This window comes from Lepisma saccharinum, chromosome 5 (assembly GCF_977018435.1).
Source record: "Lepisma saccharinum chromosome 5, izLepSacc3.1, whole genome shotgun sequence".
Classification (NCBI taxonomy): Eukaryota; Metazoa; Arthropoda; class Insecta; order Zygentoma; family Lepismatidae; genus Lepisma; species Lepisma saccharinum.
The window spans coordinates 76972973-77000022 of NC_139233.1; the positions used below are offsets into that span (position 1 = coordinate 76972973).

Sequence of the window (27050 nt, forward strand, 5' to 3'; positions counted from 1 at the left end):
GTGTACGATGGATAAAAGAGTTGATTGAAGACAGAAAAACAACAAAGTAGATTTCATTCTCTACCTATTGGTAATTAACAAACATTATATTAAATACTAGCTGATTGTCCGTCGTTGGGGTGATGGGAAGATAATAATTAGCTCTTTTTTATTTAATATTCAATAATTTTTGTTATTTGGGATCCATTTTTAGTGATTTAAAGAATAAGTTACCTTAGGGATAACAGCGTAATCTTTCTTGAGAGATCCTATCGACAGGAGGGGTTGCGACCTCGATGTTGGATTAAGATATCATTTGGGTGTAGCATTTCAAATTTGATGGTCTGTTCGACCTTTAATTTCTTACATGATCTGAGTTCAAACCGGCGTGAGCCAGGTTGGTTTCTATCTCTTAATATTAAAAGTGTTTTAGTACGAAAGGACCAAATACTTATATTATATATGTAATATTGATCAATAATAATTATTACTATAATGGCAGAGAAGTGCATTGAATTTAGAATTCAATAATGAAGATAAATTTCTTTTTATAGTAGATGATATTAGATTTATTTATTGGAGTTATTTCTTTTATTATTTTGGTTGTGTGTATTTTAATTAGAGTTGCTTTTTTTACTTTATTTGAGCGTAGGGTATTAGGGTATATTCAAATTCGTAGGGGGCCTAATCGGGTTGGAATTTGTGGTATTTTTCAGCCTTTTGCTGATGCAGTTAAACTATTTACTAGGGAGCAAACATTACCTACACTGAGAAATTATTACCCATATTATATATCTCCAGTTTTTAGTTTATTCTTATCTTTAGTTGTTTGGGTTGTTTTTCCATATCACACCTTATTATTTAATTTTTATTTGGGGGTGTTTTTCTTTTTATGTTGTATGAGAATAGGAGTGTATAGAGTAATATCTGCTGGGTGATCATCTAATTCTAACTATGCATTACTTGGTGGACTTCGAGCAGTTGCTCAAACTATTTCTTATGAGGTTAGATTAGTATTGATTTTATTGTCTTTTATTTTTTTAATTGGTGGTTATAATTTACTTTTATTTAATGTTTTTCAGGATTATTTATGATTTATTTTTATTGCTATACCATTGGCATTAGCCTGGTTGAGTTCTTGTTTAGCTGAAACTAACCGAACTCCTTTTGATTTTGCTGAGGGGGAGTCTGAACTTGTTTCTGGGTTTAATATTGAATATAGTGCTGGGGGGTTTGCTTTAATTTTTATATCTGAATATGCTAGTATTTTATTTATAAGTGTTTTATTTAGAATTTTATTATTGGGGGGATACCATTTTTCTTATTTTTTTTATTTGAGGGTTATTTTTTTAGGATTTATTTATATTTGAGTTCGAGGTACATTACCACGATTTCGTTATGATAAACTTATATATTTAGCTTGAAGGAGTTTTCTTCCGGTTTCTTTGAATTATTTGTTTTTTTTTGTTGGTTTTAGGGGCTTGATTGTATCAATTTATGTTTAGTTGCATAATAATTAGAATGTGAAGACTTCTAGAATATTTATATTCTATTTTATGTTTTCAAGACATACACTTAAAATTTCAGTCAAGAAGTCATTTTTTTAAAATTTTATCTCATAGTAGTAGGGCTGCCGGGGATATGATGAAGTATATAAAATATATAATTGTTAATATTTGCCCAGTAATAATATATGGAGTTTCTACGGGTCGGGCTCCAATTCAGGTCAATAGGATAAAGGTTGCAAATATTAGTCAAAATAGTACTTGATTTAAGGGGTAAAATTGTAGACCACGAAAATTTCTTTTATGATGTATTGGTATAATAAATAAAATTATAATAGATAATACTAGTGCTACTACTCCTCCAAGTTTATTTGGAATTGATCGTAGAATGGCATATGCAAATAGAAAGTATCATTCTGGTTGAATATGTACAGGAGTTACTAGTGGATTTGCAGGAGTAAAGTTTTCAGGATCTCCTAGGGTTGTTGGAAATATTAATGAGAGTTGTATTAATATTAAAATTATAAATATAAACCCTAATATATCTTTTATGGAGAAGTATGGGTGGAATGGAATTTTATCCATGTTACTATTGATAGATAGTGGATTATTAGACCCCGTTTGATGCAAAAAAAGTAAATGAACTATGGATATTGCTATTAAAATAAATGGTAATAAAAAATGGAAGGCAAAGAATCGAGTCAGTGTGGCACTATCTACTGCAAATCCACCCCAAATTCATTGAACTAATATAGTTCCTAAATATGGAATTGCCGAGAGTAAGTTAGTAATTACTGTAGCACCTCAAAATGATATTTGACCTCATGGCAGTACATATCCAACAAATGCTGTTGCCATGGTTGCTAATATAATTATGACTCCAATAGATCATGTGTGAAAATATAGGTAGGACCCATAATATATTCCTCGTCCAACATGTATATATATACAAATAAAGAATATGGAGGCTCCATTAGCATGAATAGTTCGTAATATTCATCCATAGTTTACATCTCGGCAGATGTGTATTACTCTAGAAAAGGCTAAATCTGTTCTTGAAATATAATGTATTGCTAAAAAAAGGCCTGTTAAGATTTGGATTGAAAGACACATTCCTATAAGTGAACCAAAATTTCATCAGTATGAAATATTTAGTGGGGCTGGTAAGTCCACTAATGCATTATTTGCTAGTTTAAGTAGGGGGTGGTAAATCCGTGCTGGCTTTGTCATTTGTAATTATTTAATTATTTTTAGAGGACCATGTGAAAGTCTAGTAATTTTTACAATTGCAATTAATGTAATAAATAAATATACTACTGTTATAGTGGTTATTATTATAATGGATTCATTGTATAATTTTATTCCTGGCAGGGGGGGGGTATTTCTTCAGGTTGTGTAGGTATCTATATTTTGTAATATTGAGGGGGTTAATAATGGATCTATTATTATTAATATAAATAAACATAATAATATTAGGGTTACCCCCAAAGTCAATATTTTCACTCTTATTTTGAATATTTCATTTGGTGTAAGTCTTGTTGTGTAAATAAATAGAACTAATATTCCTCCTAAGAATACTAGGAATAATACGTAGGAAAGTCATGTGGATTTTAGGAATGTTGATATTGTTAGGCATGCAGTGACAGTTTGTATAATTAGTATAACCCCTATAGATAGTGGATGTTTTATATATAATATTATTAGTGCTAATAATAATATAATGGTAATTAATATTAATTGTATTTTAATATCAAGGAGTAGTTTAGTGAAAATATTGGCTTTGGGAGCTAATGATGATATAATTATATCTTCCTTGATGTTTTTAGAATTATTAATTCATTTATGATTTACAAGACCATTGTTTTTATTAAACTATAAAAACTTATGTTAAGCATATTATTTATATTAACTATTTTATTTATTAGATTTTTATGTTTTATTTCTCAACGTAGGCATTTATTAGTAACTCTATTAAGACTTGAATTTATTGTATTATCCCTATATTTGTATATAACTTACTATTTTATTAATAATCAGGAAGAAGCTTATTTTTGTTTATTATTTATTTCATTCTGTGTATGCGAGGGGGCTCTTGGTCTATCTATTATGGTATCAGTTACGCGTACTCACGGTAATGATTATTTTAATTCTTTTGTATTGTTAAAATGTTAAAATATATTTTTTATTTTATATTTTTAATCCTTTTGAGATTTAATAGTTCTTTATGAATGGTGGTTCAAATTTCTATTGTTTTTGGTTGTTTTTTGTTTTTACTAATAGTGTGACTTGGTATTGGAGTGTGGGGGGCTGGTTATTTTACTGGATTAGACGTGATGTCTTATTCTCTAATTTTACTTAGTATTTGGATTATTTTTTTAATAATAGTGGCTAGAGGTAGTATTATATCTATTTATTTTTATCCTTGTAGATTTATATTTTTGTTAATTATTTTATTATTATTATTAATATTAACTTTTATAAGAATAAATTTTTTTTTATTTTATTTGTTTTTTGAGGGGTCATTAGTACCTACTTTATTTTTAATTTTAGGGTGAGGATATCAACCAGAGCGAGTACAAGCGGGGGTATATTTACTTTTTTATACATTACTTGCTTCTTTACCTCTTTTGGTTGGTATTTTTATGTTAAATTATAAGGTGGGGGGGTTATATATATATATATTTAGATATATTAATATTGATATAAATTATTTTGTTTGATATATTAGAATGGTGTTTGCTTTTTTAGTAAAAATACCTATGTTTTTGGTTCATTTGTGATTACCTAGGGCTCATGTTGAGGCTCCAGTTAGTGGTTCTATAATTTTGGCTGGAATTTTATTAAAGCTTGGGGGGTATGGTATTTTGCGAATTATTTCTTGTATTGAGAGATTAGCCATTAAATATAATATTTTTTGATTTGGTATTAGAATTGTTGGAATTTGAATGATTAGCCTTGTTTGTATACGTCAAATTGATTTAAGGGCCTTGGTTGCATATTCATCTGTAGCACACATAGGTCTTGTTTTAATAGGAATTATAACTATAGGAGCATGAGGAATAAATGGTGGTCTTACTTTAATAGTAGCACACGGCCTTTGTTCTTCTGGAATATTTTGTCTAGTAAATATTACTTATGAGCGATTAGGTAGTCGTAGTATGTTAATTAATAGGGGAATAATTAATTATATCCCTAGATTATCTTTGTGATGATTTATATTAAGAATTACTAATATGGCGGCCCCCCCTTCTATTAACTTGTTGGGTGAAATTAGTTTATTAAATAGAATTATTGGGTGATCTTATTTTAGTTTTGTGGGTGTTGCATTACTTTCTTTTTTAAGTGCTGGTTATACTTTATATTTATATTCTTATACTCAACATGGAATATATTATTCTGGTGTATTTTCTTGTTGAAGAAGTAATATTCGTGAATATTTATTATTATTTTGTCATTTATTTCCATTAAATTTTTTAATTATTTTTTGTTCTCCAATATTTCATTGAATTTAAAATATTTAAGTAGTTTAAATAGAATAGTAAGTTGTGGGCTTAGTGGTAACTAAAGGTTCTTAAATCAATGGTTTTTAATTTTTTTATTACGAGCATGACATCAATTATTTTATTGATTAGCAGAGTAATTCTATTATTATTAGGAATAATATTTTTAATTAAGGATATTACAATTTTTATTGAATGAAGTATTGTTAATTTGAATAGTTCTAGTATTATTATAACAATATTATTCGATTGAATATCTTTAATTTTTATAGGGTTAGTTATATATATCTCTTCTATGGTTGTTAACTATAGAGGTTCTTATATGGAGGGAGATCATAACATAAATCGATTTATTATTTTAGTCTTATTATTTGTTGGATCTATAATGTTTTTAATTATTTCTCCCAATATTATTAGAATTATTTTAGGGTGGGATGGTTTAGGATTAGTTTCTTACTGTTTAGTAATTTATTATCAGAATGTTCGTTCCTATTCCGCTGGGATATTAACTGCTTTGTCCAATCGAATTAGTGATGTATTTATTTTATTATCTATTGCTTGAATATTAAATTATGGTAGATGAAATTATATTTGTTATTTATGATTAGTTTCTGATTTTGATATAATATTAATTACTAGATTTATTATTATTGCTGGAATAACAAAGAGTGCACAAATTCCGTTTTCTGCATGATTGCCAGCAGCTATAGCTGCACCAACCCCCGTTTCTGCGTTAGTTCATTCTTCTACTTTGGTTACTGCTGGGGTTTATTTATTAATTCGTTTTGGAGATATATTGATATATACTACTTTTGGTAGGATACTTTTATTACTATCTGGGCTAACCATATTTATAGCTGGGGTTGGTGCTAATTTTGAATATGATTTAAGGAAAATTATTGCTTTATCTACATTAAGACAACTTGGGCTAATAATATTAACATTATCCATGGGATTAAAGGAGTTATCATTTTTTCACTTGTTGACACACGCTATATTTAAGTCTTTATTGTTTTTATGTGCTGGTGTAGTAATTCATATTATAGGAGATATTCAGGATATTCGTTGTATGGGGGGTTTAATTAATAAAATACCAATAACTATTTCTTGTATAATAATTTCTAGTCTTGCCCTATGTGGAATACCATTTTTGGCTGGATTTTATTCTAAGGATTTAATTTTGGAGATATTAAGTATATCTTCTTTTAATTTAGTAATATTTGTTTTATTATGAATCTCTACGGGTATAACCATAGCTTATAGTTTTCGATTAAATTATTATTTAGCTGGTAAATCTTATAGAGGGATATCATTTCAGTCCTTTTCTGATGATGGGGGGTGGGGTATATTTAAAGGGATGCTAGGCTTATTATTGTTATCTGTTGTAGGTGGTTCTGGGCTAATGTGATTAGTTTTTCCTTCTGTTTTTGTTGTTATTATCCCTCTTAATTTAAAAATAGGGGCAGTTATTTGTATTTTACTGGGGGGATGGATTGGGCATAATATTACATCTTTTTTGTTTGAAGTTTATCCATTTTTTAATAATAAAATAGTGTACTATTTATTAGGAGGAATATGATTTTTACCTTATCTATCCTCTGGTGGGTTAATTGGTAGTTCATTTATTACTGGGGGGATATATATTAAGGCTATTGATTATGGATGAAGTGAACTTATGGGGGGTCAGGGAATATATAAATATGTAAGGAGTGGTTCTTTAAATATTCAATTAATACATTCTAATTATTTTAATATTTATTTTATATTTTCATTTTTAATAGTAATTTTATTAATAATTTATGTGTGTTTATATAGCTTATAATAAAGCGTAATATTGAAGTTATTAGGAAGAGTAAATAATTCTGTAAACATTTCTTGAACTTATTTAGAGTTCAGCTTTATCATGAAAAGATAATGTAACTTTATACTAAAGAAATAGTGTGAAGAGTATTAATGGAATTTCACCACTAAAGATGGAAGTTAGCAGCCCCCACTTAGTAATATACCCCTTAACTGAGGATATAACCCTAATTTTATTATTAACATTAATATGCCGCCTTTCTTTGGCTTCAGTCAAGTAAGCAAGGGTAATATATACCAATTTATTCAGGTCGAAGCTGATTGCCTTTGCTTCTTGCTCAATAAAGTAAATTGAATAATTCAATACCTTTTGAATGCAACTCAAATGTTATATATTAACTATTACTCCAGCATGCTCATTCTAATGATCCTTGGGTTCATTCATGATACAAACCTAAAAGTAAGATTAGTAGGAATAGGAGTCTAACACATAGTCAATATATTAATTTTGAATTAGTAATAATAACTGTTATTGGTAATAGTAATACAATTTCTACATCAAAAATTAGAAAAATTACTGCAATTAAAAAAAATTTTATAGAGAATGGGATTCGTGCTGAAGATTTTGGGTCAAATCCACATTCAAATGGTGATCTTTTTTCTCGGTCTGTAATTATTTTTTTTGATAGTAGTGTGGATAACATTATTACAATTGATGTAATTATTATAATTAATAATGAAGTACTTATGATTATATTAATTATTTACTTTATTTTATTATAATCTTTTTAATTGGAAGTTAAGTGTACTTTAAATATACTAAGTAAATTAAATTATCTACCTCATCAATAAATTGAAATATAAAGGAATAATCATACTACATCTACGAAATGTCAATATCATGCTGCTGCCTCAAACCCGAAGTGATGTGTTGGTGAAAAATGGCATGAAATATGTCGAGCTAAACATACTCCTAGGAATGTTGATCCAATAATAACATGTAGTCCGTGGAATCCTGTTGCTATAAAAAATGTGGATCCATATACTGCATCAGCAATAGTAAATGGGGACTCATAATATTCATATGCCTGAAGAATAGTAAAGTATACTCCTAATATTAGTGTTAATATAAGTGCTTGCGTTGTATGTGAATGGTTTTTTTCTAATAGTATATGATGGGCTCATGTTACTGTTACTCCTGAGGCTAGTAGAATTGCTGTATTTAATAAAGGTACTTGCATTGGGTTAAATGGAGTAATTCCCCTCGGTGGTCATAATATTCCTAGTTCAATTGTTGGAGACAAACTTCTATGGAAAAATGCTCAAAAGAATGATACAAAAAATAGTACTTCTGAAATAATAAATAGAATTATACCTCATCGTAGCCCTATCATAACTTGATTTGTATGTAACCCTTGGTATGTCCCCTCTCGTGAAATATCTCGTCACCATTGAATTATTGTAAGGAGTATTGTTGTTATGCCTATTAACAACAGTATTATATTTTGTTGGTGGAATCATCTAATTATCCCCGTTGTTAATATTATTGCTCTAAGGGCTCCTGTTGCTGGTCATGGACTTTGATCTACTAAGTGATATGGGTGATTTTGATTTGTTGACATTAGTTATTTTGATTCTCTAGAATAAATAGCAATTAATAGGGCAAATACGTAAGATTGAATAAATGCTACGGCTGTTTCTATAATAATTAATATAATTTGTGCTAAAATTAGTATTGAAATCCCAATAATTTCTAACATTGTTCCTGCATTTCCAATTATTGATATTATTAAATGACCAACTATTATGTTGGCTGCCAATCGTACTGATACAGTTATTGGACGAATTAAATTTCTAATTATTTCAATACCTACCATAATTGGTATTAATAGTGCTGGTACACCCTCCGGTACTAGGTGTGCTAATATATATTTTGTATTATTAATTCACCCAAATAGTATAAATGATAATCATATTGGGAGAGCTAGGGTTAGGGTAAATACTAAGTGGCTTGATCTAGTAAATACATAGGGTAATAATCCTATTGAATTATTAAATAAGATTATTGAAAATATACTAATAAATATTAGAGTTCTTCCTTGGTGACTAATTATTCCTAAAAATGTTTTAAATTCTTCATGTAATTTTACTATTATTATGTTATATAATATAGAGGTTCGTGATTGTATTAACCAAAATGGGGCTGGAATTATTAATAACCCTAAGAATGTTCTTATTCAATTTAGTGATATATTTATAACTGATGATGTTGGGTCGAATGATGAAAATAATCTTGTTATCATTTTCAGTATTTAATTTTTGTATTACTTTCTATTTTAAAATTATTATTATTTAATAATTTATTATAGTTATAATAATTAACAATTAAAAATAAAAAATAAATTAATATAAATATTATGAATAGAATAATTCAGTTTAATGGGTATATTTGTGGAATAAAAAAGTATCTACAAGGATAATTTAGGTTTGACATTCCTATGTTATTATATTAACTAACTCTTTTCATTAGAAGTAGTTGTTATATTACTATTTTGTGGTTTAAGAGACCATTACTTACTTTTCAGTCATCTAATGATTCTTGTATAATTTTTATTAATCAATTAATAAAAGATTTGTGAGTTGTAGTTTCAACAATAATTGGCATAAATCTATGATTAGACCCACAAATTTCTGAACACTGTCCAAAAAATAGACCAATTCGACTAATGTTTACCCCTGTCTGGTTAAGTCGTCCTGGAGTGGCGTCTATCTTAATTCCTATGGATGGTATGGCCCATGAATGCAATACATCTGCAGATGTAGTTAATACTCGAATATCTATATTAATTGGTAGTACTGTTCGATTATCTACATCTAATAATCGAAATGAGTTTAAAGATATTTCATTTGTTGGGGATATATATGAATCAAACTCTGCCTTTATAAAATCGGAGTATTCATAACTTCAGTATCATTGATGCCCAATAGTTTTAAGTGTTAAGGAAGGTTGATTAATTTCATCTAATAAGTATAATAAACGTAAAGAGGGTAGGGCAATAAAAATTAGGGTAATTGCTGGTATGATTGTTCATATTGTTTCTAATGTTTGTCCTTCTAAAAGTATTCGATTTGTTAATTTGTTATTAAATAATGATGCTATTAAATACCCTACTAATACTGTAATTATAATTAAAATTAATATTGTGTGGTCATGGAAAAATATTATTTGTTCTATTAATGGGGAGGATCTATCTTGTAGTCCTATTTGATTTCAGGTTGCCACTTTTAAGTAAGGGATACCCCTTATATTTGAAGCTTAAATTCAATGCACTTCTCTGCCACCTTAAAGATTAATTGTTAGTAAGTAACATTGGAAGTTCTGAATATGTATGTTCAGAAGGAGGTGACATTTGATATCACTCAATTGATGATGCTTGTTGTATATTAAATAATGTTGGTCGGGCGCTTGTTATACTTTCTCAGGTAATAAAAATTATAATAATTACTGCTGTAAATGATAGGATTGATCCTAATCTTGAAACAGCTTGATCGTCCGTCGGGTATTTATTAATCCCAATCTTCTATTAAACAGGAAAACATTGAATTCTAACTATAGTGTAAAATGAACTTGGAGTTGAACGGCATTGGAAGTGTCCCTATTCATCTTATCGGCCCCGAAAACTATGGATTCCACACTAATATCGGTCGTTTTCGATTATTTTTAAATGTCACCCCTTCCCACCACCGACCCTAGGGGTGCCAGGGGTGTCTTACACCCACAGTATTTATTTCCAGAGTGTAGTTCATATGCGTACTAAGTTTGGTCATCGTTAATGTCACCAATTAGCTTAGCGACTCCAAAAACTTTGGATTCGACACAAATCTTAGTAATTTTCGACATTTTAATTTTCACCCCCTTTCAAGTCCAATCCTGATAGGTTATAAACGGCATTAGGAGTGTCCCTATTCATCTTAAGAGACCCCGAGAACTATGTATTCCACACTAACATCGGTCGTTTTCGATTATTTTTAAATGTCACCCCCTCCCAACCCCACCTCCAGGGCAGTCTTACCCCCACATTATTTCTTTCAAGATTTCAAATGATACGCGTACCAAGTTTGGAGAAATCGCTCCAGGCGTTCGAGAATTATGCCGGAACAAACGCGCGCGCACACACACACACACATACATCCGTTTTTATATATTAGATTATTGTCCTTATGGTTAACGAACTTTATTTATTCTCACTATATAGTGAATAAAATATTTTAAGGTTTTACCCACTTTCGGGAATAATATTTTGTGATGTCTTCTAGTTTTAACTTTTGTTGCATAATACCCTGCATTACTTTTACGAGACAAAACGAGACGGGACGAGACGAGACGGGACAGAACCCTTCGAGACGAGACACGGGACGACACAAACGTATATTTTCGAGACGAGACACGAGACGAAACGTCATTTTCACGAGACGGGACGAGACAGACCAAAGTCTCGTCTCGTGGGCAACACTAGTTGTGCTGTGCTGTGCTTTTTTGAGTTTATAAATTTGATACAAATTTTAATTTGTTACTACATATTTAGCTACATATCCTTTTGATAATACATATTTGGGTTTGGGTGCATATTTTATCAATTATTGTTACATATTTATGTACATATTGATGGAAGGATAAGTCGAAGGGACCTAGAGGAAATCAGTAAGGATGGACAAGATTGTATCGATTTTGTCCAGGATGATAGGGACAGATGGAAGGTTGTGTTGCTGCAGTCATAAAGCTTCGGGTTTAAGAAGGCTAGATAATTACTTAGTTAGTTACTACCTACGAGAACAGTAAACAAATAAATGTCACTTTAGTTTGCGAGTTGACCGCGGTCTTATACTCTACGACTATATCTTGTTCTAACCTACATTGTGAAGGCACTGATCAAATACAAGATAGATACGTGCTCACTCACATGTCGTGCCGCGACCCCTGCGCTACAGTTGCCTTTGCGGGCGTGGTGAATAGTCTTTACAACCGCATTGTTTCATAAAGATAAAAGTAAGGTAATAAGTGGGTTCCCTCATTACATTTACACTGACTTTCTCAGCGCGTGGGTGTGATTTCCTGTTCGCTAGGCAATTGGAGTTTCCCAGAGATTAAAGGAAAGCGGGGAATAGCTATTCTATTGGATATATCTCTTAATTCTCTTGTCATTATATCATCTACTTTTGTCTTCGGCGCCTTTTGTTGAAATGGCGTGATTTTTTTAGATTTGAACTTCGCCGCAATATTTTTTCTGGCCAGTCAAACGTTAGAGCTGCTTTCAGACATGCTTCAAGATAACCATTGTCAATCTAGAATTTTTAAGTAAGGCCTATATCTTATAAAAACCCTACGGTTCAAATTGGGGATTGAATCTCAGGCTATGTGAGAGCCTGGTGCTAGAGGTACACTTTTAGCTTGAGGTAATACCCCGGAGAATCAACGGTAACACGTAAACAAGCAAAGGGTGCTCGCCCCTGTGAAATAAGGAAAATCTTTAAGCATTCGATATTAATATTTCGTAGTTGAATGGTCTGGCAGGCTTGTGAGAATGTAAGGAAGGGGATAAAGGAATGTTCTTTTACCTGTAGATCTGGATGTGAAGACACGGTCCCTGAAATGAAACATCGAAAGCGCACCACTCCCCGCGGTAACTCTTTACGTATCAATCGGTAATCAGCCCATAACTTGGAGGCACGAACTGTTCACGCGATAAATTTCTGAGTACAACTATTTCCTTTCCTAACAACAACAAAGCAGCTCTATCGAAATTACTACATCGGAGGTAAAACTGAAAGCAATTGAGACTGAGATATTCTCACGCGAACTATTTAAACGGAATTCGAACTTCCGATCGTTAAAACCGTTGACGAGACCGCGACTGTCTCCAACGGAGATTTTAGCGTACGGCTGAGTGTACTTTATTTGTTTTCTACGATTTCCGGTAGAATTCATGTCTGCGGATTTTTCAGATCCACTGAAGGGCACTGGTGTAATTTGCTTTTAAGAAGCACTCCAGCCGGACCCCTTGGCTAAAAGATTAGCTTATCTATTTGTGACGCCCGGGGTCCTGGATTCGAGTCACGCCTTCGGCGTGATACGATGTTGATATTTAATAAGTACGTTATAATAACAATAGGGAATTTTGGATTGGTTTTGTAGTTAAGTGATATCTTGATTTTTCACAAATATATACCATGCTTCAATTATAATTTGTATATAATTTTAAATGTTTTCATTTTTCTTCCGGACAAATTTGCGGCCACGTCTTGTATGGACACGGACGTGGACACAATCTTGCCTTTCCTCGTGATTGTGAGGAAGATAAATTCCCACTTTTTTAAAGTTTGGCCAGAACTACATATAGGACGCTCTAAGTTCCTTCAACCTCCGTCTGGCTACGCCACCGAATCGCGCATAGTGGCAGAGAAGGGGAGGGGGAAATCGAGTGGGCAGCCATGGACATCCGGAAAGGTGGGCAAGAGGGGGGCCACGACCCCCTGGAAAATAAAAGTCAACCAAAAATTATATATTTCACACCCATAATTTTATTTCAGCCACAATAATGTGTGTTAATTATTGCACGAACATGAAAAGTTCATATTGAAGCAATGATTTTGGAGGACGCAACACTATTATGAGGGGAAATATGCCTTGTTTGCCCCCCTGGAAAAAAATACCTTGCTTGCCCCTCCCTGCAAAAAATCCTGCAGACGCCCATGGGCAGAGCGAAACAGCAGACGATGCTGGGAAGGCTTGTAAACTACAGTTCCTTTCGCACCCTCCTCTGGCGTGTTCATTGGTGGAGCTGTCTCGCGTCACTACTTGCGCAGAGACTTGTTTTCGTTCGTCTGCTCCAAAGATACACGAGACAGACTGTATGGGTTCGGGAGGCCCTTGTGACATTTAACGTTTTTCCATGAATGATGTGTGCGTGTGTGGAGTCAATTTTCCTAAATCAAATTGGAGAATAGAATTAGAACACTAGACGACTTTATTACTAGCAGCAGCAACTAATCGCTAATAGATAACAAACGCAAGGAGAAAATAGTTCTTAATGAAAATAATAGATGGCAATGTTGCGCAGAGTGTAGAAAGAAGCTACTTTTACGGGCATTTCAAATTAGAAATATATTTCGATGTTAAAATGATATAAAATATAAATCTGTATGAAAAAAGCAAGATTCAAGACAACTAGTAAGGTACAAGTAGCAGAGAAGAAGGGATTTACAGACATTTACCACGAAAGATTTAACCAGAAAAAATCATGAAATTTGAGGAATATTTACAGAATGTATGTTCCAACGATGGGTCAGCAATAAAGGCTTGTCCACGGTGCATATTTAATGCAGATATAAAGTTATTGTCTATCTTTCTGGATGATACATATTCATAGGCGCCGACTCCATGGGGCTTGGGGGAGGGGGGCTCGTAACCCCCAATGTTAACAACGTGGGGGCAGAGCCCCCAAATAATTTTGCTTAAGAGGATCTAATGTATTATTTTGCTTCTCTTTTAAAGTTTACTCTGAATTGTGCCACATGAACTTAACTTTAAATACACATTTGAAATGTTCTCTAAACCATCAACTTCGGGGCGGGGGGCCTATGACCAGAGACAGCAAAACACATGACTCATTACTATAGATATACTAAGTATATACTTATGAGTGTTGTTAACATATTTACTAAAAAGAGTTTCAAAAGACGATGTGCATGAACTAGGGGAGTGGATGGGACGTTCGGGGTACAAATGGCTCTCACATGACATTCAGAACGAGATCATTGATATATTAGGGAGATCTGTTTTGCACTCCGTGGTAGCAGATATTAAAAGTCGGGAATATTTTGCTATTATGTTTGACGAAACTTGTGACATATCCATCCGTGAACAATTGACATTCTGCATTCGAACTGTGAATGAAAATGTTGATATTTTTGAGGAATTCATGGGCTTTTTACGAGATTCCGAACACCGAGGCCAAAACTCTTTTTGACGTTATAAAAGACATTCTGGTGCATCTGGACTTGACCATACAGAGTCTGAGGGGACAGTGTTACGATGGTGCCTCTCGTATGAGGGGAAGATTTAAAGGGTTGCAAATATTAGCTACAGACTATTTATGTACACTGTGCAGCTCATAGCTTGGACTTGGCAGTTGAGGACAGCTTGCGTCACCTGCCCTGTATCAGAGACATAATGAATTTAGCCAACGACTTGTTAAAGACTGTTAGGGAATCCCCTAAAGGAATGTAAATACCGTGCGTTCATTTCGATCTTCAGCCGAGAGATCGGGAGAAGCGTGGCGGGCGGCGCTGACGGAGATGCCGACATTTGCGGCCTGTAATGCCCGCTTATTTTTATGGACATATGCAGACATTTATATAAATATTGCAATTCATCCAAGTTCTGGCCTTATATACACAAAAAATACGCTTTAGAAACTATGTTAAGAGCCACAGATAATAAACATTTTAATCATAGTTTTGAGAAGTATAGTGTTGCCCACGAGACGAGACTTTGGCCTGTCTCGTCTCGTGGAAATGCTGTGAAATGCTGTCTCGTCTCGAAAATATTCGTTTGTCAAAGGGTCACATGATCAATCTCGTCTCGTCTCGAATTTTTAAAAGCCTGTCCCGTCTCGTCCCGTGGGCAACACTAGAGAAGTAACGTCCTGCTTAAGTTTATATCCTTGAAAGAGTTTTGTGTCGATGGGGATCGTTTGGAGGTTTCGAATGTGCAACACTGTATCAAGATTACGCTGCAGACGAACCGTTAAAAGTCAGTGGTTTTCGTGAGGTTCCTTGCAATCCAAAATCTCCGAGCTCGAGTTTTTTGTTCCTTCGTGACTAGATGAAGACAGAGCTGTGAATATAGTGGCGAGTAGATGTAAACCAAGAGCGTGTTAATTTCGTACTGTACGCAAGAGTGTTATTCTTGGTTACTTGCCATTACTTGTTTGTGTTATTGCAGTGTGTATGTGTGTTGTGTCAGTGAGATGATCGGAATGCCAGCCGCAAGGTTCACGTTAGATCAAAGAATTTTTATGTATGACACTTACGTGAAAACAGACTCGTGTCGAGACGTGTGTAGGCAATTTGTACAGAAATTCCCAGGCGTTTTACCTCCACATAGAGATACGGTTAGACATCTTGTCCTTAAATTACGAGAAACTGGATCGTTAAATTGTAAAACACCTAAGCAAAAACGACGGATTCTAACCGAAGCAAAACTCGATGAAATTGGTGCAGCGTTAGAACGTTCTCCAAACAAAACTCTACGCCGTGTTTCACAGGAGATGGGTGTGTCAAAATCGTCAGCACATACAGCCACTAAGCTACTAAAATTAAACCCGTACTCTTATAACACAGGTTAGTGCTCGTTTTGCAATATTTATATAAATGTGCATTTGTCCATAAAAATAAGCGGACATTACAGGCCGCAAATGTCGGCATCTCTGCCAGCGCCGCCCGTCACGCTTTTCCCGATCTCTCGGCTGAAGATCGAAATGAACGCACGGTATTTAGGAATATTATTGATGTGAACGAGAAGACTGCAACCACTTTGCCTTCATCGGTGGACGTTGAGAGCCTCCAGCATCCAACAGATCTTAAAGAACTTTGAAAACCTTCTCAATTTTTATGAGACATTTTTGAAGACGGACGCAGCATCAAGATGTGCTGGATACCTGGAGACAATGCTGTACTTGAAGACATTTTTCTTTCTCTTCCTCTACTGCAATGTGATGGGTCCAATAGAAGAGGTGAACTGTGAAATTCAGTCTCCACGCATTGGTGCTACAGAAGTGGAATCAAAACTAAAATAGGGTAAAGGGACCTAATTTGGTGATATACTTATAATGGTGATTTTTTTTCTTCTCTCACCAACGCAATTGTGATTCGAATAACTTCCGATTCATCCAATAGATGGCTCAGGCACTCTAGTTTCATACGCTGCAGTTGGAACCGCCATTTCTTTCAGTCAGCGAGTTAAAGAAGAACTAAGAAGATCACATGTCGAATTGAGGAGCGAGTTTGAAAGTATTGGTAAGTAACATTACCTTTTATATTATTTCAGAAGCCTATATTATTACAAAATACATCGGTAGAGTATAGCCTATTCTATTCTGAAGACATGAGAAAACAGTCTGATATAAGTGTATTTGTTATTTTTGTTTATAATTATGCGTTGTAGAGTCTTAGCAATCTAGTACAAAAATAAGCTTTTATCAACAACATGTATAACGTTATCAGGCAGACCTTATTTCGAAGAATTAAAGAATGCATTAAAATATTTTTCTTCTTGTTTCTAGTACATTAGAATGTTAGGCCATGCATACAATTAACCTTTTTTGGTGATTACAGTGTCGTACAGAATATCACCAATTTAGGTGTATCACTCAAGATTGTATCACCAACTTAGGTGTATCACTTAAGATTGTATCACCAACTTGGTGTATTGTTTCCAGTTTGCACGTGGGCAATATGAACATTAAATTTAAAAATTAATTTGCTATTTCAGTAGCATCAGTCAATGACTTGAGTTTTGATATTTGTCCTTTTTCAGGTGGACTAACGAACATAAAACCTAAAAGATCATTTGTGATTCTGTTTTTTTTAGGTTTAATGACAGAGTGTTTAATACGAACACTAAACTTAAAGATTTCTCTTATTGGTATTAGCTGAGTTCTTTCTTTATTTTCAGGAGGGTAATATGAATAATAGAACCAAAAAGGCCATTCCACAAGAGGAAAACAGAATCTACCGTACATATCAAGACCCGTTATGTTGCTTATGGATTCTCATGGAGCACACATTTCTCCAGAAGTTCTAGCTTGCGCACCAAAATGAGGTTCATGTTTTGACATTCCCGGCTCACATAACGCACGTACTGAAGCCCCTGGATGTTGGTGTGTATAAGTCAGTCAAGGCAGCTTGGCGAGAAGAGTTGAATTGTTATATGGTGAAAAACCCAACAGAAAATCCAAAGAAACGGAATTTTCACAGCATTTTCAAGATGCCGTTCGTAAAAGAATTCTCAGCACAAAACATAAAAAATGCTATCAAGTCGTGTAGAATCATACCACTTGACCGACGTGTTATTCCCAAAGAAAAACTTGCTCCATCCCTACTGACTGAGCATCCTAATCCACAGGCAGCAGTTCCACCTATTGAGGGGACACCCGATCATCCGGATCCAGAGCCAACTATTGAAAGACCACTAAAACTTCCGGCAACGAACGTCAGAAAGAAGCCTACAAGAACACGGACCATCGATAGAAAAGCTAAACTCCTAACCGATAGCCAACCGCGTCCGTCAATAACTAGGCCACTCATTCAACAACCAAAAGGAGCACAGTTCTTGATAAACCTGGACCTTCAGGAACATCAAAACACAGAAAAGAATGCCATTCAGAACATTATGACGATGAAGAATGGGTCTGCGGTACCTGCAACGGGCTCTTTTCGAACGACAAAAAAGAAAGAAATGGGAAGAAATGGATACAGTGTTAATTTTGCCTTACCCCTTATCACGAAACGTGCCAAAAGCGAACCTCCCGCTGGCACGATTTACATGTGTGATCTTTGTAGTTCCTAAGGTGTTAAGCTTCCAAAACTTGTTAATGTTTATTTTCTTTTATTAATGTACCTAGCTTAGTTTCAATATATAGGCCTATCATTAGTGTTTCAAACATTTACATATGTCTATACTTAAACCAAAGAAACGCCTTCAAGCTATTAGGCCTGTTAGACATGTCTCATTTGCAAACATTTTTAATTAATTTTATAAGTTTAGGTTACGCAATGCAATAATGGGTGTTTATAATGCTTATGCCTTATAGTATTGTAGTGAGAAGCCTTAAGAGAGAACTTGTCCATATTGTTGTGAACAGTTGCACAACGAACTTTCAGCAAACGCGAGAATTCTTTCGCCAAAATTTGGATGCCGACAGGCTCTCCTTACACCTGTACATGCTTGCTGATATCGCCAAACAGAAGAAAGTGGTTCTAACTACCATGCGTGACATAGGGAAGTTTCTTTTGAAAGACAGTACCCTCCAGGAGCTTCTGGCTGAAGTTACCAAATTCATGATGGTCCTCCGCACTGTGCCAGTGACGACAGCCACAGCCGAAAAGTCATTCAGTGCTCTTCGCCGACTGAACACATATTTGAGATCTGCAATGGGGCAGAAGAGACTAAGCAGCTTAGCGGTACTCCACATACATCAAACTGTGCTTGATAATTTGGACCTGAGACCGTTCGTTAATGAGTTCATAAGGAATAACCCAGTGCGTAGAGCAACTTTTGCTGTATATTGAAATCATGTTCATCTGTTTTTGTAGTGTATGTCACTTTATATCTTAGTGTACATGCTAGGTATTTTTTTATTATTGGAAAAGTAAATTAAAAAAGTAAAATATTGTAGCAAGAACAAAAAAATAAAACTATTTTCCTGCGATTTGTGTTAGCATTCATGCAAATAATTAAATAAAACTTTTAAATATTGTAAATATTCGTTATTTGTATGGGTACATCAACACTAAGGTTATTTGCTCCCGTCACATGTCCTTTCTTTACAGGTCTGTTGCGGACATTAAAACACACTCATGTGCTCGCCGGGACTCGAACCCGAGACCACCGAATCAAAGCGAGTTAAGTTAACACGCTCGGCTACCGAGGCCAGCATCAAACTGTTAGGTTGGCCTCTTAATGTAAATACACACTTTTCAATAAAAATGTTAATTGTTATCCAAAAAACAAACGAGCAGACACAAAAGAAATAAAGAGACTTTGAAACATTTTCTAAACGTTTTTCATGTTAACATTTCATTTGCATGAGGAATATAATAGCTGCTTAAAAACTGGTATACGAAGACGTAATTTTTATTCTTAAACAAGAAAGGGAGTGAGTCATTCATTTTGTATTTTAGTGATCAGAGCCCCCCAATAATTTTGACAAGTCGGCGCCCCCTGTACATATTCAAATTTAAAATGAAAGTTTTTCGTATTTGAGCCAACCTCCTTAACGGAGTGCATTACTAAGGTAGGAGTCCCGGGTTCGATTCCAAGCCTCGACATGGATGTTTCTTGTGAGTGTTCCTTCATCAATTTTATCGTATCATCACTCACCTTCATCTTCGCAATTAGCCAAAAGTGGTAGAAAAGCGAAAAATAAACCAAATCAAATCAAAATCAAATTTTTCGTATTTGTCTCAGTGCTGTATACACATAGGCCTATGTAATAAGTATCAGTGTATGTGTGCCTGTTTAATATTACCGACTCCATGTTTTTTTTTTTTAATTCTAGCCACACGCCGGCTTGGTAGCCGAGTGCGGTGTATGATCCATCTCACCGCCGAAGTTCCGGGTTCGAGTCCCTGCCTGAACTTGGGTGTTGTATGAATATCTCTCCATCAATTTCATCATGTCATTACTCATCCTCATTGTTGCGAGATGGTGCAACCAAAAAAATCTAGTCACAGCACAGAGAAATTACGGTATGATATTAATACACTTGCACCCACGAAACAAAAACGGTAAATTACATTAATTACTGGTAACCGGAATGGTTATGATAACCCTTTGTCGTTAGATGGCATTGCCATTTCTCCAATCAATTTTACATTTTAAGAAGAAACTCTCTTATCGTCGGAAATAAATGTTAAGATATAAACAAACTAACAGCGATAACTACACACGAGAGTGTGCAAATTACATCTGGAAATGGAAAGATTCCAAACATGTCAACATTTACAATTAACACTTTAGCAGCCAGGCCTTCTGCATTTCCTTGTAAGAGACCAGATATATTTTGATGGTGTGCATTATTAATATGCACTCGTTGGGAGTTGTTAGCACATCGCGCTACGGCGCCAGGTGACCTGGGTTCGAATCCCGGTCTGGGCACGGATGTTTGTGAGTGTCCATTCATCAATTTCATCATATCATCACTCATCCCCATCTTCGCAAATTGGCCAAAAAGTGGCACAAAGAGCGAAGTAAAATAAAGAAATCAAACAATCAATCAATATTATGCACACGACCTGTGGAATACACTTTATTAAATTCCTTCTTCCCTAGCCCGTGTGTATAACAATTAGACACACCCTGTAGTATCAAAGTAGTTTCATATACACATTTGTTTTCCAAGACGCTGTGTACACTCACCTGATTTAGTACTCCGGCAGTTTGTTTCTTTATACAGCATATTTGCAGAAGACACAATTCAGTCTACAGGTGTGTCAATATACGCTGTCAGGCACGTATCTAGAAATATGTTTCGGGGGGGGGGGTCCGAACAAAGTGACTCAGGAAGAACAAAATAATAGTAATAATAATGTTTATATTAAAATATTTATAATTCAAATTAATAGGTACTAATTACAATACATAAAGTAATATATAGGTAAAAAGACTGTATAAGAATAGAGATATAACAGCGCTTATTCATTACGTAGCTTACCTGTAGTTAAGATCGGAATGATTTACATAAAACAAGTGCCCTGGCAAATGAAATTTATGTCAAATAGATGAAGAATTGAATATTTATCGAATAACAAAAATGATGTTATATGTAGTTGGAGAGAAGTAAGTTTTGTTATTAAAATTTTATGCATATTATTTTGAGAGTACATGAATCTTCTTTGTAATGTCATTCAAAGCTTGTCGCAATCCTTGTCTTGTAAAAAGTTCAGATGAAATTAATAACCATCGATTATGTAACAAATGCTAATATTTTCATTACTCCATTTTAGTACTTGGTGAGTCTTTCGGGGAATCCGGACCCCTGGACCCCCTTAAATACGTCCTTCCTGTCCTTCAAAGCCATATGATCCAATATAATGCTTGTCGTATAATAAGTTCAGAGGAAGTTTAACAACAAATGCGAAACGAGTATATTTTCATTATTTAATTTTCGTACTTAATAAGTCTTTCGGCGAAGTGCGGGTCCGGATCCCCCTGGACCCCCCTAAATACGTACTTGTACGCTGTATAAAACACACCTTATTACTAACTTCGTTGACCCTGTACAAGAACTATACACGCTGCCTGCTATAGTTATGTATCAATCAGATACATATGGCCTGTGTATCAGATTTATACACATGGCAGTTGAAGTGTTATAACCACGATAGATCGGGATAACTAAAGTTCTTGCACGATTATTACAGCTTCTCGTGCAATCCGCTGACCAAGAAAATGAGAATTATGGCTTTCGACATGACAAAACCTGTGCGCACACCAAGACACTCCGCTGCCAACGTTATACGTTTCGCAAGCTTTGGTTATGAAAGCATTTCATCAGAGAGGCAAGTGGGTAATAAAGTTCGCTCGAAACAAAATCAAATCAATTCTCGTTTTGACATCCACAAATGGAATTTTGGAGGAAATTTACAACCTCGATATCAGTCTGCTGGATTGGCGCAACTTCGCGTCTTTACATGTGTATATTTTTAATGCTCGAAGTTAAATCAAAGCAGGCTTGGAACTTTTGGAAGCCCTTAGCCATTTAACTCAAGTTTTATTGCAAAGCTTTTTCATTGTAAAGAGGAAACGGACAGTCCGGCGTCTCCATTCAACCGCTATCTCTTTTGGTTCGGTCCCGATCCTTCTGACAAACACTTACATGAGAGTGTCCGTCAGTTACGATCCACCTTGTTTCCAACGGCATGCTCGGTAATCCTTTGGGGATGTGACGTCATAAAAATTGTTCGCGGAAAAAAAAAGAAGTGGGTTTGCATTGAATTCGAACCGATTTGCTGGACAAAGCTACAATGAGTGCCGAGTGTGGCTGGTTTGTTTGGACAAAAGGGGGAACCGCGGTTGTTAAGATAATGATTGATTTATGCGCTCCATATTTATAAAACCCTTGTAGCTATTGTCTGTGGCGTGAATAAGATGTAAATCATTCGCTTTGAAATGATGACGTACTCTGCGAAGCTCCGTTATGGCTGAGAAATGGATTTGGGCGCCATTATGTTGCGGTGATCGCCGAGGGGGGTGAGCTATTGTCTGGGTAATGTATCTGAAAGCGAAAAGACGGTGTAAATCCTACTTGCTCACCCTTTTGAATGACTCTTATATGGACGTGCACGGAAGGCTACCCCCTTCCGCCATGTTTTTTTTATAAATGCGTGAGTGTGTGCGTGGCACCACGAAAGAGAGAGAGAGAGAGAGAAAAAGCTGAAGCATTTAATTTCCTGAAGTTTACTGATATCAGAAGTTTTGTCGCGTATTGCCCCAGATGAAATGAAAGCTGGGGGTTTAATGCAGCTTTTGAAAGCCTTTTCAGATCGTCCGGATAGTAGGACACAGGAGTAAAGATAGCGCGTTTATTATTTGCGCACTGTTAAAAAAAGAAACGCCAGTCAGTATACCAGGGTGGGCATTTTCCCCCTCACCCCCACGCCGAAAGAACAGTAAAAAAAATAGAGGGAGTGGACACACACAGGCCAGGTCAATGCTTTTCTTCAGCTTTTAGTACTGCCCGATTCCGCCTGGCGGCGCTGCTGACCATTTATCTCCGAGAGATAATGGGGAAACGTTTTCAGCCGCTGGAACTGAACAATAACTGGACGATATGAAGTTCCCTCCCGTCCCTCCTCTAAATACCGACTCGTAAGGCGCTGTTTATGGCAACGTGGCACATCCTCTTTTGCCACGCTGGAGAGATAGGGAGGCGACAATGATGCCGCACTGTGGCGTGCCCCATTAAACCATCCTGAAACTGATAATCAAGGACCAACGTCCGAAATGTGTTCACGTGTATGGCAAAGCTTGAGTCTGCTGCAGGGGAAGTTAAAAAAATGAAAAAGTTATATCAGAAAGGTGGTTTTATTTAGTACACGGGATTCCTTGATGTACTGTGAACTGGCATAAACGTCGTTGGATAATTGAGGTGAATAAAATTACATACATGATTTTTTTTTTTTTGGTTTCTCTGGGGAAGTCATTAGATATGGTGCAGAGACTGTCTTGCAATAACCGAGACCAGGTCCTTCGAGACTCGTCGAGACAAGACATCTCTAGAAAAGCGAGACGAGACCGAGATTCAGTGTCTGAGACTACGGTTTTGTTCGAGACAGAATAATTTATTGGTATTTTGTTTGCACTTTATATTTCATAATAATAACTTTAATATTAAATCACTTTGCATTGAACTCCAGATGTTTTCTCTTGTCTATGTCATTTTATGTTCCATTATTATGTTTATTTTGTCAAACATTTTCTATTTTATTATTATATTTTTTTTGTTTGTTTCTTCTCTTCTTTTACTCTGTGGTAGCTGATTACTAAAGTGCATTTATATACTAATTGTATGGGTAAAATGCTGCTACTTAGAATTTATCTGTATGCAGCACTATAAAGAGTGTCTTAAAATAAATTATTTGAAAAATTCATATGAACAAAATTTACTTTGCTACTTTACTTTGCGACTTCTTCAAACATACCCGGCGGATAACTAACTGAATATTTGTAACAGAACTATTTTTCATTTCTGTTATTCCTTCGTACTGCCACTCCTCTTATGATTTTTCTATTCTTTCTCATTCATCTTCTACTGTTCCCCACCATTCACTTTCTTCCTAATTACCTCCATTTACATTTTCATTCCTCAACTTATCCATTTCCATCTTCTTCTCTTGTTCTTCTTCCTTTGCACCGTGTAATAGTCTTATTTCATCTTTACTGAGAAGCTGGAGAACCTGTCACGGGAAGTTGAGTGATTCATATCAATTAGTTGTAACTCTTATCTTTACTGAACAGTGGTCTGGACCAATGTATTGTTTATGGTAATTTCCAAGTCAGTATATTAGTGGATATTGTGAGCTTGTATGCGTTGTTGCATATATATTCAGGATTAAGCTCCGTTTTTCGATGATTTGAAGCATCGAAAAGAGGCGTCAATAAATAAAATCAAGAAACGTTGTTTGCTTTAATAACCGCTATATGCTGTGCTAAAGTAAGGGGTGTCTCAGAAATATTTTCGTTTTTGAATCCGCCCTCTGTAGTGTTGCCCACGGGACGAGACGGGACAGGCTTTTAAAAATTCGAGACGAGACGAGATTGACCATGTGTCATAAGACAAACGAATATTTTCGAGACGAGACAGCTATTCCACGAGACTCCACGAGACGAGACAGGCCAAAATCTCGTCTCGTGGGCAACACTAGCCCTCTGGGGCAATTCGCACATTACGGAGAAATGAGATAGATCGCAAACGCTTGGCAACATTGTTAATATTTAGTTGCCACGGAGCGCTTTACGGGACAGCAAAGTGCTTTTTGTGTTCGTGCGTTTTATAAAAATATTCATTCCTATGTTGTTGTGCATCGTTTGTACCGGCATCATTATAACCTGGCAGGAATGAGAGACGTCTCAATCGCAAATTTAATTAAATACTTGGTGAGAAAGTTTGAAAACACTGAAATCACTATGACGAGTAAACCGCCGAGACGTCCAAGTCAATGCTATTCCTCGTGCAATGCTTCGGCGAGTGATTGAAAACTTTAGTTCAAGAATAAATAAATGTGAAAACATGAACGGTCACTATTTGTCCAATACTCTTTTCCACAAATAAAAAATTAAAGATTAAGCTTTCTTTTGGTAATAAATTTATCTTTATACAAAAAATTTAAGTATTTATTTTAATAGTTTTAAAAACGAAAATATTTCTGAGACACCCCTTACTTCAAAAACAAATTCGACGCTTTCTCGCCTTATAAAGTATTTTTAAGAGGCTAAAACTTTTGCGTCCAATTAACTTGAGACCTTTAGCCCCTCCAACATTACAATTATGACAATACCAATTACCATACCCAACTCATCATCTAAACACTGAAGGTTTCCTGCTCGAGTCCTGGGTAAGGACATGGGGATTAATTCTTCAGGGTTCCTTTATCAATTTCCTACAATCATCTCTGGTTCTAATCGTCGTGATTAGCCAGTGTAACAAGAGCGATACAAAATGAAAGTGTGTACAATCACCGGCAAGAAAAGAACACATGCTTCTCTGCAAGACGTTATGTGGGTTGCCTAGAACTTGCTACTGCAATCCACTTATCGTCCTATAGTTAGGCAACCCACATAACGCTTGCCGGAGAAGTTAGTAGCCTATTTCATGATCTTGGGGACTCATTTTTATTGCTGGTGACTGTGCATTGTAATGTTACACTCTTCTTTTTAACGAAATTTCCAACTAGATAACGCAAGCGACACTGTCAGGTCAAGAAGTAACGTTAAATTTTCTTTCCTTACGGTACTCTTTCCTCAAAATTACGATTTTTTTAAAAACAAATCTGAAAATGCACGTGACATTGGCAGTAACGTTGCATTTTCCCCGTTAAAAAATGTTTCCCTCGAAAATGCAAGTTACATTTTCAGACAACAGTACATTTTCCCCTGTAACGAAATTTACAACCAGAAAATGAAATTGGCACTATCAAGTAACGTTCGTAGAGGATGCAAGTGACACGTTTAGGAATGTTATATAACGAAACAATCCCCTTCTTTACGAAATCTAGACCGGGCCAGGTAACGTTATATCTGTTCGTAATAAAAGCACTGGCTTGAAAATTCACGTCATACTGTCAGGCAACGTTTCATTTTACCCGTAACAAAATTCCTACATATGAAATGAAAGTGGCACTCTCTGGTAACGTTACATTTCCCCCAGTAACGAAATTCGTAGCTGTGAAATAAAAGTGGCACACTCGGATAACGTTACATTCTCCCAGTAACGAAATTCGTAGCTATAAAATTGAAGTGGCCCACTTCGGTAACATTACATTTCCCCCGTAACGAAATTCGTAGCTATGAAATGGAAGTGACACACTAGGTAAAGTAACATTTTCCGTAACGAAATTCGTAGCTGTGAAATAAAAGTGGCACACTAATGTAAAGTTACATTTTCCCCCCGTAACGAAATTCGTAGCTGTGAAATGAAAGTGACAATCGTGTAACGTTACATTTTGCCCCCGTAGCTGTGAAATGTGACACACTTGGATAACATTACATTTTTCTCCCTACCTAACTTCCCAGCTCATAAGATCGAGTGCTAGCGCCTCCTTTGCCACCTGTTAACCCACCGCACTGCCATTCTTGCCCGAGTACAGGAAGTGGAGGAGGAACGAAGGAAAAGAAACCACTGGACGGAAGCTTCTTACATCATTTCCTCCCCACCCCACCCTCCTCTCCATCCCCCTTCCCTTCTCGCTCGCCTTTGAGAGTCGC

General features: G+C 35.2%; 5 pseudogenes; 3 read left to right on the plus strand and 2 right to left on the minus strand.

Annotated features, from left to right (window-relative positions):
- Positions 1–536: 536 nt before the first annotated feature.
- On the plus strand, positions 537–1484 carry LOC145988405 (NADH-ubiquinone oxidoreductase chain 1 pseudogene; annotated as a pseudogene).
- Positions 1485–3590: 2106 nt separating this feature from the next.
- On the plus strand, positions 3591–4920 carry LOC145988082 (NADH-ubiquinone oxidoreductase chain 4 pseudogene; annotated as a pseudogene).
- Positions 4921–5090: 170 nt separating this feature from the next.
- Positions 5091–6563, plus strand: LOC145988083 (NADH-ubiquinone oxidoreductase chain 5 pseudogene; annotated as a pseudogene).
- A 302-nt stretch (positions 6564–6865) lies between these two features.
- LOC145988084 (cytochrome c oxidase subunit 2-like) lies at positions 6866–25691 on the minus strand (annotated as a pseudogene).
- On the minus strand, positions 7630–8406 carry LOC145988406 (cytochrome c oxidase subunit 3 pseudogene; annotated as a pseudogene).
- Positions 25692–27050: the final 1359 nt, after the last annotated feature.